This window comes from Acomys russatus, chromosome 6, assembly GCF_903995435.1.
Source record: "Acomys russatus chromosome 6, mAcoRus1.1, whole genome shotgun sequence".
NCBI classification, from domain to species: Eukaryota; Metazoa; Chordata; class Mammalia; order Rodentia; family Muridae; genus Acomys; species Acomys russatus.
In genome coordinates this window covers 34,368,495-34,385,803 of record NC_067142.1, presented here as the reverse complement: position 1 = coordinate 34,385,803, position 17,309 = coordinate 34,368,495, and the positions used below count along the sequence as shown (strand labels likewise).

Below are 17,309 nucleotides of genomic sequence, written 5' to 3'. Positions count from 1 at the left end.
CTGTCCCAAAGAAACACCAGGAAGGGGCTGTCTCCTCCCCTTAGCTGGCTTTTGCCCTGGAGCTCAGTAGGAGGAGGGGAGCCAGGTTCAAACACCTACTTCCCTACTTAGCAGTGAAAGGAGACTGTGGCCTGGGCCACCCAAGAGAGAGCCCACCCTCCAAGGTCCCTGTAGTTCCCCTTTGGACCAACAGGGGAATCATGGCAGCAGGACTAAGCCTCAAAGTGGATAAGGGTTTGAGGGTGAGGGAAGCGGGCCCTGCCTACCTGTTGGGTTCATGCATGTTATGCCCAACACAAGGCTGGGAACAGGGTAGGTACCTCACACCTGCTTATAGAAGCCTATTGAATTTTCAGCTGCATCTATATCCAACCAATGGGGGAATGCATAGTTTGGGAAAAATCAAAGTTGGGGGTAGAATTCAGGTAGGCGTGACATTTAGCCTGTAAGGGATGTGTGGTGAGTATTTAGGACTAGGCTTGCACTATCCTTGGCTGTAGGTTCTGCTGTGGCCCCAGCCAGTCAGACAGTCTTAACCTGTTTTAACTGTCCTTTGAGCAGAAAGAGGGAGATAGGAAAAGTGGCCTTTCTCTGGATTCTACCTTTAAATAGAGGGTCCCTGGCCAGCTAGTCACAGCCACCACCATTTTGGCTTTCCTCTCTCTGGCTGCCTGGGTATACACTGCTTTTGTTGCCTGAGTAGCCTGAGTAGTAGAACCTTCCTTCTCTTATCCTGTCATCTGTCTGCCCTCCATCCCAATGTGTCTAGGTATCTGGCCCCAGGAGCCTCCTCCCTCCATCCTGCAGGATAGGTAGGTAGTACACCCTGGGAGGCCAAGGTCAGTAGATGAAAGCCGGGAAAGGCTGTGCGTGCTGTCTTGCCGGCAGACTAAACATTTGCTTAGGGCACCAGCAAAAGGCTGGGAGAGCCAAAAATAAGAAGTGGAGGATTGGGAGGGGAGAAGGGAGGGTTGACATTTCAATCAAAGCATCCATCAAACAGGCTCATAGGAAAAACTTGGACTTATTTTGAAGTTAAATCATTAATTGAAAAAAAAAAAAAGGTGACTCATACCTTTTGATGAAGAGGTCTCTGAAGGCTCTGTTTTTGGAGCAGGCCTGGAACTTTTAGCTAGATGGATAGTTTCCTAGGCTTTCTGAGAGTGGGCTACTCCCAGGTTTGCAGAGCTAGAAGATTCACCCCAGCCCCATTGCACTCCTCTGTTTAAGCAGATGAGGGCAGAAACCAAGGTGGTTGGGTGGGTCTTTCTTCTGCTCCTGAGAATGCCAGCCTGCCAGGCAGAGCTTGGCTTCAGACCATGCCTCCGATCCTTACTACGTGCCTCAGTTTCTTCATCTTCAAAGTGGGGATCGTGATCTCACCATGCCCAGCGCCAGGGGCTTTCCTGAAAAGAACACGTGGAATCCATGTGAGAGGGATGGAGGAATGGGAGGCTCTGCACAGCTGTGACAGTGTTCGTGTAGCCAGTCATCGGTGCATTCACTTCAAAATACTTCTAAGGCCGTACTAAGTCGTGAACTTTGTACTAGGAGCCAGGCGTGGTGGAGCACACCTGTAATCCCAGCACTCCGGGAGGCAGAGGCAGGCAGATCTCAAGGCTAGCCTGGTATACAGGACAGCCAAGGCTACACAGAGAAACCCTGTCTTGAAAAACAAAACAAAACAAAACAAAAAATCGTATTCGTCGTTGAAGGATCAGGAAATGTCAATCATGTGAAGAAGCAGGAAAAGACGTGATGGGCAGAGGGACTTGAGCTAGAGAGGTAAAAGGGGAAGAAACTCTGTGTGTGTGTGCGCGCACTCGCGTGTGTGTCTGGTAGGAAGGGCAGTGGTGGAGAAAGACCTGGAATTAGCACATGATGTTGCCTGACAAGTAAGTGGCAGTGAAAGATTTGGATGGCATGATGAGGGGAGAAGGGAGCCGTAGAAGGACTGAGCAGCAGCACGGCAGTGGGAAAGTTTGTGGGTTTTGAAGTTTCCTTTTGGCAGCAGTGATGGGGATGGAGGAGGTGGGGGGAAAGCCAGACTGCTGAGAGTGACAGTGGCCAGAGGGCAGGCAGGGGCAGCAGTGAAGGGAGAAGCTGATGGGCTCTAGAGACTTCAGGACGCCTTTCCACTCACACCTCAGCTCCTCTGTGGGCTCCCAGAGGTTACTCAACCTTCATCCTGTTTTTTCTTATCCACACAACCATGGCAGTGTTGGCATCCACTCACCTCAAGGGCCTGGCATGAGATGAGTTTAAGGTACACTAGAGACTTGGAACAGTGCCTTTTGTTGTCACTGACAGGCATTAGCTGACCGTGGGAGTAGGGGGAGGGGAGAAGTCACACTGACACCCAGCTCTCTGCCTTTGACATCACAGAAGAAGGAGATCTGGTCACCAAGAGCTTAGCACGTGGTGGGACTCATGTCGAACATGCAGGTTAAAGGTTAAATGCAATGTGAGCCTTGGCGTAACCAAGGTGGCCAGCATCTCAGACAAACCAGAGGTTGTTCATTCTGTATACAGGGTGCAGATGTGTGTGTGTGTGTGTGTGTATGTGTGTCTGTGTGTGTAATCATGCATGTGCACACTAACATGCATGCATGTGTGTGCATGTATATGTGCAGGTGGGGGGAGCAGAGGCAGGAGAAGTCAGGGAAGAAGTACCCCATGTGAGGGCTCAAAATGGTCGGTGTTATATCCTGAGCTTTTGGGAAGTGAAGCAGTGAAGGAAAGGATACTCCTACCTCACAAACATGGAAGGGAGGTGCTCCCCACCAAATTCAGTCCCCACCATGTCAGATAGCCACAGTAAGACCAGGCTCATGTTACGAAGCTGAGAGGACAAATGTAGCCGAGGCCAGTGTCCATAGACCTGTGTGTCAGCTCTACGTGTTATATCAACCATGTGGTGTCTTCCTCATACCCTCAGCTAACCCATGAGGGGATGGCAGGAAAGCTTGGGGGCTACCCAAGGTAGGGTCATTGACAGGTATACTTCATCTCTGGAATCCCAAAGGCCATGACAGAGACCTTCCTTTGATGGCCATCACTCGAGGTCCAGAGCAGGAGCAAACGACAACATCTTGCTCAGTGTTGGAAGCTGGCGCATCAGGGATGCACCCCCATAGTATGGGCTGATATCCTTAGAGCAGGCAAAGTGCGTGGGGGGAGGGGGAAGTGGCACTATGTCGCTCGACATCTCCATATGGGCATATCCTTGTCGTCCTGGAGCCATGCATGGCTCAGCCCCATGGATGACCTTAACCTCTACCAGCTAAAACCAGACGCAAGGAACAGGAACTAGGCATGAAGAGTCTAGTGTGGGACTGGGGCATGGGGCTAGGGCAGCCAGTCTGCATTCCAGGGTCCATGTATTGAGTTGGATGTGGTACATAAGGTACATAAGATATTTGGTTTGGCACCTGGGCTGGTGGCACCCTACTCCCCAGTACCCCCCACCCCCCTTTGCACACACTTACTTCCTCCCTGACCAACGTGGGAGGAGTGCAACCACACCAGACATGTCATACCAGGCTTGAATCCAGGCCAAGAGAAACCACTAGAAGCCAACAGAGCCTGGGGCTAAATAGAAACTGGGTGGGGGTGAGGCGAGGCCCTGGGGGGGGGGCACAGGGAGCCCATGGAAAAGCATAAGCAAGGCTCTCAGAGTCAGCACCAGTTGGGCTGGGCTGGACATCTTGGGAAGCACAGTGCCAAGAGAAAAAACAAACAAACAAAAAACCAAAACAAAACAAACAAACAAACAAACAAACAAAAAACAGAGAGGACAGAAAAGAGCCAATCTTGGAAGCTCTGAGAAGAGTTTATCATCAAGGACAGCCACATTGGGTGACACTGGAGAGGGACTAAAGAGCAACACTGGGCCCCTGACTGAGAACCTGGGAGAACCACCATCCACCTACCCATCCATATTTCCATCCACCCATCCATCCATCCACCCACCCACCCATCCATCCGAAACACAGAAGCCACTTGCTATTGGGAGGAGGAGTGGGGAGTCTGGGGCATAGGTCTGCATCCTTATACCTCCCTGATGTGCATAGGGTTGTGCTCTTGAGGACATTGGGGGAGGGGCAACTAGGCTATGGGGGAACACCAGACAGGGGAGTGCACTTGGCAGTGGCCATTATGCTAATCTCAGAATCCCTGCCAGGTAGCTTCTAGTTATGGCCATTTTATAGATGAGGCAACCAAAGCCCAGAGAAGTTAAGTAGCTCACTTGAGGTCAAACAGCTAGGATAGAACAGAGATGGGGTTTTGGTTTGGTTCAGACTCCATAGTACCAAGGTCTTCACTCTGCACGTTAATACCTTTTCAAAGCAGCAATGCCTTAGAATCCAGAGATTTGGATTTAAGTCTTGGCTTCACCACTAGCTGTCAATCATCTCCCCTCTCTGAGCCTAGGGTTCTCCATTTCTAAGGTGGGAAGGTCAAGGTATTATCCTGCTTGAAGGTCATAGCTATAGAGTACCTGGTTCTGTTCTGGCTGAGGATTCTTGAGACTTGTTCACGCTGGGCTTCAGTTTTCCAGTCTGTGCTATGACCAAGTTCCCTATGAACTTTGCACATTGCATCTTGGGAATGCAGCAGAGTAGGACAGGGAGAAGAACACAGGCACATATTCAGGAGAAAATTACCAAGCTTTTGAGCATTCCATCCCATGCCAGGTGTCCCCCAGGACAGGAAGAAGAGGGGTTCCTGGGAAAGATAAACCAGGTGCCCCTTCTTCCATACCATGACCTACTTTGAAGGGGCAGCTGCATACTGCCCCAGGCCAAAGCTAATAAGAGCAGCGTGCAGATGGCACTTGGTGGGTGACAGTCACTTGCACCTGTCACCTCAGTCTTCATAGCACTCCTGTGGGACCAGTATTACTGTTGACTTCACCCTCCCCACTCCACAGATGAGTGTCCCGAGGCTCAGAGAGGTGACGTTACTGCAGCAGAGCCACCATCAGAACTCAGGTGGCCCCAAGAGGAAGTCACTCTCACATCTACTGCATGTAGCTGCCTTCAAGACTGAGTCTGGGTGGCAGAGGGAGAAGAAGTAGAGCCTAGATGGAGGGGACAGGACAATGTTGGTAGCCTGAAGAACTAAGGTCTGCCAGTATTATATTAGTTTTGCCTCAGAACTCTCAGCCTTGGTGGGACCCTGAAGACTGTGAGAGAGTGACGATGCCTAGTGACCATGTTTTGGGGGCATGCACGGACACTCCAGGAGCTATCTACAGTCCCACTTACAGCCTGGCTCATAGCACGGGACAGGGGAGGGTCTACAGGAGTCTTCTGGGGACACAGTAGGACCTTCCTCTCCATTCATAGGTAAATTGTCAGAAGGCCCCAGAGGCCCCAGGGGCAGCTCCAGTGGTGTCAGAATAGCCAGTTATGCCTGGGGTAGGGATGGGGCACTCTCTCCAGGGGACATTGTCCTGGGTCTCCTGAGAACTGAGAGAAGCATGAGGAGGGCACCATGGCGCGCCAAGGGAGGTGTCTTTGAGGAAGGCACTGCGGGCAGAGAATGGGCAAACTCAGTCACTGGTCAAGCTCACAGAACAATGGTTCTCTGGCTCTTGTCCAGAAGAGCTGATTGTATCACCTGGGAACCTGGTAGCTACTGCGTTCTCAGCCCCGTGCAGCACTGTGATACCAGCATTCCACAGGTAGAGGCAGGAAGGTTCCTGCTTCCTACATAAGAAGACGGGTCTCAAAGCAAGGCATGGACATTCCTAGGCCCTAGACTTTCGCCGCTGGACTATGTCTGTGGGTGGGCTTGACTGTCTGTGCTCCAGGAAGCCCCTCCCCCCAGTGATTCTGGCCCGCTGAAGATGAAATTAGAGATGTGGGGGGGGGGCGCTTCTTTTTCTGGGCCACCGTAACACACCACAATGGTGTCGCTTAAACAGAACTTTACATAGACATAGACCTCCAGGCCCCAGCAGGCTGTACTTGGCTGGAGGTCCTGGGAGACACTTTCCCTGCCTCTTGTAGCTTCTGGTGACTACTGGCATGCCTTGTGGCTTCATTGCTCCTGTGTCTGCCTTCCATCTTCTCGTGGCCTCTCCTCCTCTGTCACTTCTCACAGGAATACTTGTCATTGGATTTTAATGACCTCATCTCCAGAGCGCTTCTTAGATTATAGCCACAGAAATCCCCAAGCAAGATCTCATGTACTGATTCTGGACATTTCGATGTGAACATATCATTTGGGGTCACGTTGTAGCTTCCTGCAAGGGAAGTTGTGAACGAGGAGGAGGAGGAGAAAAGATGGGCCCAGAGCATCCTTGAGGGTCAAGAGTTGAAGGTGGGGGAAAAGGAGGCGGTATATTTCTATAACCCCAGCACTTGGGAGGTAGAAGCAGAGAGATCAAGAATTGTGGGCCAGCCTGGGCTATACAGTAAACTGGGGGCTAGCCTGAGCTACAATAGGAAGCAGCATGCTTACAAAAACTGGGAACAACAAAATAGCTGAGGTTGAGTCAAAAGGAAATAAACAGAGGCTGTAGGCGTGGGGGTGGGGTGGGGTGGGGGGGGGGTGGGGTGGGGGAAGGGCTCGCAAATGGCAGCCTGCACCTGCAGAAGTGTAACAACAGGAGATCCAGAGCTGACAGGAGTGGGAAGCAACAAGTCCCCGCTCCCCACGCCACCATAGGCCTAAGAATGATGATCCAAGATGGCAGCCTGAAATTGCTCAGTCTGCCACGAGGAAGGGAAGTCCCCATCTCCAAAGCTGGCCTCGAGCCCTGCTGGTAACTTGGTGAGTTCTGTCTGTACACCAACTTAGCTGCTAGTTAGGGAGGACCCTGGGGACCAGCTGTGTCAGGGGGCCTAACAAGGGGTCTCTAGGGACATGTGGAGTAACGGTGGCCTCCCTGACATGGCTATTTCGGGCAGCATGATTATATGCTACCTTGTTTGGATCTTCCAGGGTTCCGGGAGTTGATTACTACATGCGCCTGGGCAGAGGCTGCTCTGAGGTGAGGGGGTGGAGGGACGGTGGGCAGACTAATGGCACTTGTAGCCCGTGAGGGTCCCACCATGAGTCATTTGGTTCCTAAGAGACACATGAGAGAGTGTCCATGGTGGGATGGGCTCTGAGACCTGTTGGTGATTCTTTCAGCCACAAATGCTAGTCTGGAATAGACTTGGCTTCCACTGGGCCACCCAGGAGTAACACTGGACTCCTATGTCATGGGAGGCATTGCCACGCAGAGTCCCAGCTCCGTGTCTCTCCTGCAGGTGTCTCGGGGCTATGTGTGATGCTTCGGGACTACTTGGGTCAGACAGTCTCTGGCTGAATCTCTTGACTCCCTGATTCCCTTAGAGATCTGGGCCGAGGCGGCCCAAGCACCCAGGGGTGAGCCCAGGAGCTCAGATTAGGTTTGAACTCAAGGAAGCCCTAAAGCAGAGCCCAAGGGTGGGGCTGCCTCTTCTGCCCAGGTCTCTCCTCCACCTGGGCAGAAGGCCATGCCTAAGCATCCAAGGCCATGATGGAGCCTTAGCCTGGACTCTGAGAACATCTGCCCATGTAAGATTCCAGCATGGATGTTTTCCCTCCCTCTACCACCCTGCTTCCCTCCCTCCATCCCTCCTTCCCTTCTCCACTGTGCTTGGCTTCCCCTCTGTCTTTCTGTCTCCCTGCCCCTCCCTCACTTCCTCCTGCCTCTCTCCATTTATCTATTCATTTCTGCTTGGGAGAATGCCTGCCATTTATGGCATAGGAGACACTGAGTTAATAAATGAGGGTCCTGCTACTTAGCAGCTCACAACTTAGGTGGGGATGTGAGACAGCCAGGTCCTCCTCCCCTTCCACTCTCGCCACACTGTTGGAGTCAAGCTCCTGAGGCAGGGAAGCCACTGCAAGAGAAGGGAGCTGACTGCAAGGCAGAAACCCTGGGAAGGAAGACAGAGCATGCGTGACATGAATCATGCCGGGAGGTAATATTTGCCAGGTGCTTAGTGTGCGGCAAGGCGTGGTGTGCAGCAGGCACGGGCTCATTTATTCCTTACCACATGGCTCTAAGGAAGAACCTATGACCTCCATTTTACGGATGAGCAAAGGGAGCTTTAGGGGGCAGCTCGCAGATTTGAATTCTGAGTCCATGCACTCTTTTCATTTTTTAATATAGAGTCTCGTTCTACAGCAAGACTGACCTCAAATTCATGGTTTACTTGCCTCTGCCTACTGAATGCTGGGATTATAGGCCTGTGCCACCATGTTTGACCCATGAACACTCTTAGCACGACTCTGGATTCACAGAAGCTTAGCTGTGAGGGAGCCTACAAGACTGTATACCTCCAAAACACCAAGGAAACTTATCAAGTGCAGATCCAAGGTCCCTTCTCAGACCTACTGAACTGAGATCTCCAGGACTAGGGCCAAGGAATCTGGGTCTTAGGGAACTACTCCTTGGTGACTGGTGCAATGCCCATTTGGGGACACTGCCCACATCCTCGATGCTTGTATTTCTCGTGAGCCTGCAGCATCAACAGCTGAGGACGTGAGATACACAGAGCCTCAGGCCCCACCCCAGAGCTCTTGGTTCAGAATCTGCGTTCTTTTCAGTTTTTTTGGGGGGGGTTTGGTTTTTTGAAGACTAGGCTGGCCTCAAACTCACAGCAATCCACCTGCCTCTGCCTCCCGAGTGCTGGGATTAAAAGCGTGTGCACCACCACGCCAGGCACAGAGTCTGCGTTTTAAACAAGTGTCCGTACCTCTCCCTGTAGGCGATCACTCAGTTTGACTTTAGACTCACTTGTCTCCCCCCCCCACGCAGGATCTTGGGGAGGGGGTGTGTGCTCTCTGAGCTTGGTGGAGCTGCTTTATCTTTCCTCCCCATCTCCATTAAGATGGACAGCAGTCAACACCAACTGTCAATTCCCCACTGTTCTTAGCTGCCAAGGACTTTCCATAAAAAGTCCCCAACACTTAGGACTCCCCATTCACTCCCCTGCAGTGACCTGTACTCATGGGCTAGACATATAAGAATTCAACTGGCTTAGTTATAGAAGTACTAGATAGCCCCTTGCTGGAGGATGCAGTTGGAAAGAAAAGGTTAGACTTTGTGAAGAACTTCTAGTGGTCAGTGATGCCAAAAGTGGTTGGGGAAGCTAGTTTCCTTGCAAAAATAATTCAGGGTCACAGTCTCCTTATTTGGCCTGGGGACAGGGGGGGATCTGTCTCTGTTTTCTGACATCTCCTCAGAGCTCACATTTTCTAGGATTCTCCCCCACCCCCACCCCCAAGGTCTCTGAGCAGCCCAAAGGGGAGGTGAGAAGGCACAAGTAGTACTAGGAAATGTCCTGGCCACCTTTGTACCTGAGGCTAGCAGCTGCCTTTAGGCTCCACCCCACAGTCACTCTGGTAAGAGAAGATGGGTTGGGAGTCAGGGAGATGTGGTCTTTACAGAGAGTCTCTGGGTAATTTTCCATCTATTTATGAGCCTGAAGAGTACGGGTGGCTATTGGCCACTTGCTGTAGTGTGGGAGTCCACATGTCAACTGCAAGGAAAGGCAGAGAACGACCCTGGTTCTTGCTGTGGTCTGGCCAGAGATGCATGGACAGAAACTGCCCACCTGGGGCCACAGGGCCTTAGAATAGCAAAGCCTGGAAGGTCAACAGTACAAAGGGCTCCTTTTCACGTGAGGAAGTTGAGTCACACAGAGGGCGGAGCATTCCCAGTGTCACCCAGGAATCAGGGAAGTAGCCCAGTCCAGACCATTTTTTCCCTCTTTTAGAAACGGAATGAATTATTTATGAGCCTGTGTGACCACTTGGGCCAGATGGCTTGTAAGATCAGTTGCTCTGGAATGTGACCCTATCGGGGGACTCTTGCCAAGGTGGCTTCCTTCCCCTCATCACTCCTGACACCTGTTTGGGGCCAGCTCCTTCCCCCAACTCTCCCTTAAGCAGCTCCAGTGGGTGGGGCAGGGCAGAGTGAGGTGGGATGGCTGTAGCAAAGAACTCTGGACTGTTGGACAGGGTCTGGGCTCGGGCAGGTAAGGAGTGAAAACTTGTAGTGTTTGCAAGTTGAGCTACTGTGGATGGCTATAGCAACAGGATGCTGGGCTAGGATGGGGCTGGCAGGCCAAGGTAAGGGGTGTCTGCTGTTCTCGGGTTTGGCAGTCTCATGATTGAGGGGGGATGGGCACTGTGGCCCTGAGCTTTTGCCACCTTCTTCTTCTCTCCTAAAAGAAAGTCACTGTCTCCAGATGTGTTTTCAGGCTCCCTCTGGTCCCCAGAAAACCTTTAGTAATGGTGACCTCAGCCCCATTCTTGATCAATGCCAAACCACTAACATGGGAGTAAGAGCAGGGAGGGGAGAGAGGGAGGGGAGATGGAGGTACTGTGGGCATCTCCAGTGTTCCATATACCTCACCCAGCCTTCATACAGCAGCAGGTCTCCTGGTCCACCTATCAGGGCCCTACTGTGCAGCCTCCAGCGGCATCAGCTCTTCTCCCCTTCATATGCTCCTGGGGGTTGCCTGCGGTGTGGCCTGCAGCTCTCCTGGCCCATCAGAACGGGCAGAGACTTTGTGCTGTGCTCTCCACGCCTGGTTTCTAGCTCTTGCCCGCTCTCTCCCTTTGGCTGCCACTGAAACTCATTCTCCCATTCTCCCTGCCCGCTGACCACACCTCTACCTTCTTTGCAGACCCCCCCCCCCACTAGTCCGTTCCCTAAGGAGCATCATTCTTTGGAGTCCCGCCCTCGTAGTCTCCTGAGACAGTTCCATGTCTGCCTGTGTGGGCTCTGTGACAACTTGCATACTGATGGTTCTCAATGGGGACGGCGGGGGGGGGGGGGGGGGAGGGGAGGGCTCCTATTACTGAACTGACCAGTGGAGTCTCTGCATGGTGAGCCCCAAAGGTCTCACACATTTCCCAAACTAAGCCCACATGCTGCCTTTCTAAACTCTCTATTCCAGGGAGTTACACCATTCATTTACTCCTGTGGTTTGGGAACTAGGTGTCAGCTTTGACTCTAGCACCACTGGCGCGTCCAACACATTGCGTTCCAGTATCGCCTGTCCCAGCTGTTCTGGAACAGGGCCTTCTTCTCCTCACTTCCCTTGCCTGCAGCTGCCTTCTAGCCTGCTACTTGCTTCTATTCTGAATTTGCCCTCTGCCCTTAACTGCAGCCAGATGGGGGCTTAAAACACAAATCTGAGCAAGTCACTCTGCTTAAGGGTGTTCAGCGTGATCCTGACGACAAAGCCCAAATCCCCACGACCTCTACCCACTCCCCACCCCACACATGGCTCAGGACTTCTGGAGCATGGTAGAGAGCTTTGCATCTGCTCCTGCTGTTTGTGGCTGCTCTCTGGGGACATTGGCTCCTGCTTTTCCTTCTCTCTCTCTCTCTCTATCACCTCTCTATTTCTCCTGCTGCAGGAGGCTTTTGCTAATCCTTAGGTTCATCCCGCTGTCCTGAGATGCAGTTACCTGAGACTCACCATTGACTTCCAGTCCCAGTGCGCTTCCTTCAATGCAGTCTCCTGAGTTCCATGCACCCCCTCTGCCCTTTCTCATTCTTTTAATTTAGAAGCTGTGCATGGCACATAACAGGCACCAAGTGACTGCCAGAGGTGCCCTGTTCCCCAATCCCCAGTTAACAAAGGCAGGCAGGACATCTTGAAAACACTTCTGAAGACAGTGCATTTCTGGGGGGCTGACAGGTGACAGGACCAGAGATGGTAATCACTGCCCAGTGACAACAGCTTGGAAGACCTGGGGCTTAAATTTCAACTCAGGTGTGACTGGGTCCTGAGACCAAACGCGTTCTACCACAACTTATTTGCTCCTTCACACTTTCTAGATTTTTCCTTAGCCTGCGTGGTAGGTGGGTGGTTTTGAGGAAGGAGGAGGGAGCCTCTGGGTTCACAGATTTTTTTTCCTGCCCTCCTTCACTTTCTGGGGCAGAGGGATAGCAGGCAGGGCTGAGACTGCAATCAGAGCAGGGAAGCAAGTGTTTGACATGAGCAGGATGCAGGTCCCAGCCGACACAAGCAAAGCAGCTTGGTGAGGGAGAGTTGGCTGGGTTCTGTGCCAGGAGGTGGTGGTGGGGGCAAGGTGAGCCTAGGGATGGTAGGCCCCCACTATGTGATAGCGTTTTGTGAAGGGCTGCACATTGGAACATAAATCACCCTAAATCAAACAGTAAACTTGTTAATTTTGAGAAAGTCATGCTATGGTCCTCAGAGCCAAGAATATTGTTATTTAGTTACCTGCTATTTGAAAATAATCTAAATCCTGCAGTCACTTAGCATCTGCCGGGACCAGATATCTTCCTACAGTGATGAGGCAGGGTCCTGTGGAAAACAGTGAAAGCTGACTACTTGGGGTGTTCATACTTTCCAGAGTTCTGGGTTGGTGTGGGGGATGGGGAGGAAAGAAGAGAAGCCTCCAGATCCACGAGGCCAGGGAGCCAGGAGGCACCATTCCCTGAAGATGCTCCCCCTCCCAGCTCAGTCCCCTTTCCTTCCTGCTCTGTCAGCTGCAGTTGACAAGAATGAAGCTGCTCAGCCTCCTCAGGGACCAAGCAGGCCTTCTGGGCCAAGGCAGCTGTCTCGGCCCCCAGCCTCAGCTCCAGCCTGGTCTCCTGGCTCCCATTAACCTGCCTCTCAGCCGCACATCTGCTAACCTGGGGGCTTGAATGGCCTTAGGAGTAAAAACTCCTTCAGAACATCTGGAGTGTGGGGATACGTGGGGGCCCCACCTGGAAAGGAGAGGAGGTGAGAAGGGGGAGAAGGGAAGGAAGATGGAAGAGGAGAGGGAACAAGAACCAGAGAGGGAGGCAGCGTGCTGTGTGCGTGGCAGCTGCTGGTGGGAAAACAGAACTATGCTGGTCTTGGGGTCCTGGTGTCTGTCCTTTGTCAGGTGGGAAAGGGCTGGGAGGGACACACTGAAGTGTGCATCCAAGGCTCCTGTGGCACCCGCTAGGTAACCTGTGCCTATCATTAGAGACCAGCGTTCCAATTTTCTACTGTCTGTCCCAACAAAGGCAGCCGCGCCCACCCCACCCCCACCCCTGCCCTTCCACAGACTCAGCCTCCTCTGCCTTCAAGACTTTGCCCGAATTGTTTCTCAAGCTAAGATGTTTTTATTTTCCATGCTGCCATGCCTTGCTTCTCCCCTTCCTGCTATGTTAGCACTTCACCTCCTCCAGGGAGTCCCCCAGGATGGCTCCATCAGTCTCTGGCCTTGCCCAACACTCACTCAATAGTACCAGAGCCAGGAGATCTGCTCTTCGGAACCTTTTCTCTCCTCTTAGTCTTGGCGTTTGCGTTCGCAGCTGAGTTGGGGTCCAGACTTTGTGTGATGGCACCAAGCAAGCGCTCCTGGGGAATAACGGGTGAATGGGAGAGTGAACATTGTGTTCCAGTCAGTACCGGCTGTGCCAAATGTCCTGCCATAGCTGCCTGTATAGGAGTTCAGAGTGAGCCGGGTGGGGGTGTGGGCATTACCTAGAGGTCCGAATTCAGCCCTAGGGACTTTCAACAGTAAGTGGCAACATTTTGGTGAACCTTGAAAGCTCTGAGGAAGGAAGGGCTTTTATGTCCAGCCTAGGACAAATGGCATCCATCTTGGCTTGTCCCTCTTTCTATTAAGAGGTCATAAATACTCTGAATCTGCCTGTACCCAAGCTGCTCTATGTCTTGGAAGGAGAAACAGGAAGGAAGCCGTCTTGAGAGTGCTGGCCGGTGTGAGCACTATGCCAGCCTTGTGCCCACGTTGTCTTTCCCTCTGCCCACTTAATGCAGTTCTTCACCAGCCAGGAGACCCTGTCTAGGCCCCTTGAGTTCCAAAGCCTGGGCAAATGTCCCCTTTTGGTGGGCAGAATGCTGTGCGATTTTATAGGGTCTTTCTGTGAGAAAGCTTTTCTTTAGAGGCCAGCTCTGCCTTTTTTCTAGAGAAGAGTCACAGATTAGCTCAACATTCTGATCCTCAGCTTTGAAATCTGTCAACTGGGAATAATAAAGGGTTCATTTTCAAGACTAATGAGACAGTGAGTAGAGGGGCTGGGGACACCCTAAGTACACAGGAAGGGTGCTCCTGTGTTAGTTACTGCCACCCGTGTCCCTAGCACTGTCTCACTCAGCGCCGTCATTTCCTGTGGGTAACAGGGTCTATGGCATGATGGTTTGGACAACTCAAGAGAACCTCTGGTTGTGGCGCTAGATTCAGATAAAGTGGCCTTTTAAGAAGACTTGACCATAAAACTAGATCATCCCAAGAGAGACAGGTCCCCAACCCCTGAACTCATAACTGGCCATCGCTCTTGGGGTCAGTTTGCACGTTTGGATCACTTTTTCCATGACTCTTTTGGTAGGCACATGAGCTGAAGCTGCTTCACTGTGACACACTTGCTTCCAGTGAGTTTGTCATTAAATAAGAGGCTCATGACATGTTCACAGGATAGAGCAATGCCTTCGAGGAACTGGAACACAGTGGAACAGGAGGAGGACCACCATTCGTAGGCCACCAGCTCTGTGGCAGGTGCTGCGCTGGCTTTTGAAGGGTTGAACTGGTGGAGAGGAAAGGACAGCTTTTACTAGGAGAGGAGGAAGAGCTTGGTGAAATGGGAAGGCAGCAAGCGAGGTGCATGGAGGAGTAGCGTTCATTCAGAGAATGGCGACTTGATTTGGAGCAGACCCAGATGGTCTCTACACTTATAGCCCTTACTGAAAAAAAAAAAAAAAAAAAAAAAGGCTGTGTATAGATCATCTTGTCTCTACATAGATAGGTCTCAATGCATACAGGCAACTGCAGGGTTTTCACAGAGGCAGATGGGCATGTCCACAGCATGGGGGACATGAGTAAGCTTCCTTCAGAGGCTACTGTGGGGTAGGTCCTAGATCACAATAGTGGCCATGCGGTCAGGTCACGGGCATGTGGCCTTGAAATTCCAATGAGACACGATGGGCAAGAGATGCAGGAGGAGGTTTGGTAGAGAGATGGCAAGATGAAGCAGGCACACAGGTCCCCACTGCAGCACGCCCTCCCAAGCCTGTTTCCTAGGTCTCCGTCGGTCTCCAGGCTGCAGGCCCTATGGCGCTCTCGCTTGCCAGCCCCCTCTCCTCAGCACTCCAACAGTCTGGAACTTAATTATACACTGACGCACTTTGTTTTTTAAAAACATGTTTATTTTTGTTCTGACTCATTGTAGAAAATTTAGAAAATACAAAAAAAAAAAAAAAAAAAAAAAGAAGACGAAGAAGAAGAAAAATAAAAAATCACCCACAATTCTACCACCCAGACACAATGCTTGCTTGCTGGCCTTTTGGGGGCATTTCTCTGTGAACACACAAACACAAATGCTCACTTCATGCAATGTTCTAAGATCTTCTTTTGGGTCTGGTCTGGTGTCGTCTTAAAATCACACTAGCATTAACGTTAGTGTTAATAATAATAATAAAAAAAACCCCACACACTAGTGTAACTTTAAAATCACACTCGTGTAACTAAGATATTCTTAACTGTGATATAATTGTGAAAAATCACATAGCATAATTTTCAGCCCTATGTAACTTGTAAACATTTCGTCACTTTTTAAAGAAAACTTTGTTCCTCGGCCATTCCCCACCCCCCAACCCCCTCCAGCCCGACAATTAATCCTGTTTCTGGATTGTCCTGTTCTGAACAATTCATGGAATTATGCAACATAGCTCATCCTTTGGCCTGTCATAATGTTTTTAAAATTCATTCATACTTTGTAACTGTGGATTCATATTTCATCCCCCCCCCCCTTTTTTATTGGTCTGGTTTTTTTTTTTTTTTTTTTTTTTTTTTTTTTTTTCTTAATATGAGGCAGGGTTTCACTCTGTAGCCCAGGCTGGCCTCAAATTCAAGGTCCTTCTGCATCTGCCTCCCAATTCTCATTCCCTCTTATAGGTGAATGATAGTCTTTATATTGATAAGCTGTATTTTACTTTACCTATGTATCTATTGATGAGTTTTCCCCTCCTCTGTATTTTCTTTAGTTTTTGTTTTGTCTTATTTTTTACAGGTTTCAGAGTATAGATTTTGTACTTTCTTGGGCTGTTGGGGATTCAGTTTAGAGGTTTGCACACTTTGCACACACTAGGCAAGTACTTTACCACTAAGATACGCCTCTAGCTTCTAGGTTTTTCTAGGTTTCTCACTCTTTTCATCAATTTATTCCTAGATATTTTATTCTCATTAGTGCTATTGCATATGGAATTGTTTTCTCCTTCTGGGGAAGGCTCACTGCAAGTACATAGAAACCAGCCAATCTGTTCGCATCATCTGTAGCCTTCTTTTCACAGTGCTTGGCTCTGAGGCTGCGCGCGCGTGTGTGTGTGTGTGTGTGTGTGTGTGTGTGTGTGTATTTTAATTATGCTTTTCTTTCTTGGTTGATATTTTAAGGTTTGATAAGTAAAGTCCTGTCTAATTTTCTTTTGTTTCGCTCACCTTTTCATTTTATGACAGCAACTTTAATTTTATTTCTTCAGCGACCCAAGTCCTTGCCAAAAAACGCTCAGTGGGGACGTTGGCTTTACATTGTCTATACATTTAATTGTCATTGTTTCAAATACCTAGGGAATTTAGTCTGTGCCCACAGGATTTATTATTTTTCTTAATCCAAAACATCTTTATCACAATATACGTTTTCCCCCAGTTTTGCTTGTTCTCATTAAGGACCTATGTATTTCTTGCTAGAGTGACGTCACAGTGTTTATAGGGTTTTGTTGTGTGTAAAGCTGTTTTGGTGGCTACTGTTAATGTAAAAGAGATGTTTGACAACCGTCCCTTCCAGGTGCTGTACTAGCTTGTTTTCCATAGCCGTAATGAAATATTTGTACCCTGGTAGCTTGTAAGGAAAAGTGTGGGAGTTTAAGAGAGCAACTAGGAATTGAACCTCAAGCCTCTGCAGGCTAGGTAGATGTTCTAATCACCAAAATACACCCCAGCCCAAACCCCGGTGCTCTTCACTCACAGTTCCGGAGGAACAGCACGGTACTGGCATCTTCTCAGCCCCACTAGAATCTTTTTGATACATCACAGCGTGGCAGCTGGTACCATGGCAGGAGAACACACAAAAGAGGGAGAGAACACATGGCGAGGTAGGAAGCAGAGATAGAGAGTTGGGGTCGCTCCCTCTTTAAAAACAACAAACCACTTGTAAGTACCCACAACAAGCACATCAGTTCTTCCCAAGTGTGGTGCTAGCAATGACCTATGACCTAGGACCTCCGGCCCTGCCATTTAAAGTTTCTGTCACTATTCAATATGACCAGACTTGGGGACCAAGCTTCCATCCC

At 50.4% G+C, this 17,309-nt stretch overlaps 1 protein-coding gene across 1 annotated transcript in view; it reads left to right on the top strand.

Moving 5' to 3' along the window:
* Lgr6 (leucine rich repeat containing G protein-coupled receptor 6) overlaps positions 1–17,309 on the top strand; it is a 120,912-nt gene that overhangs the window by 43,273 nt on the left and 60,330 nt on the right. The gene's annotated exons all lie outside the window — the stretch shown is intronic.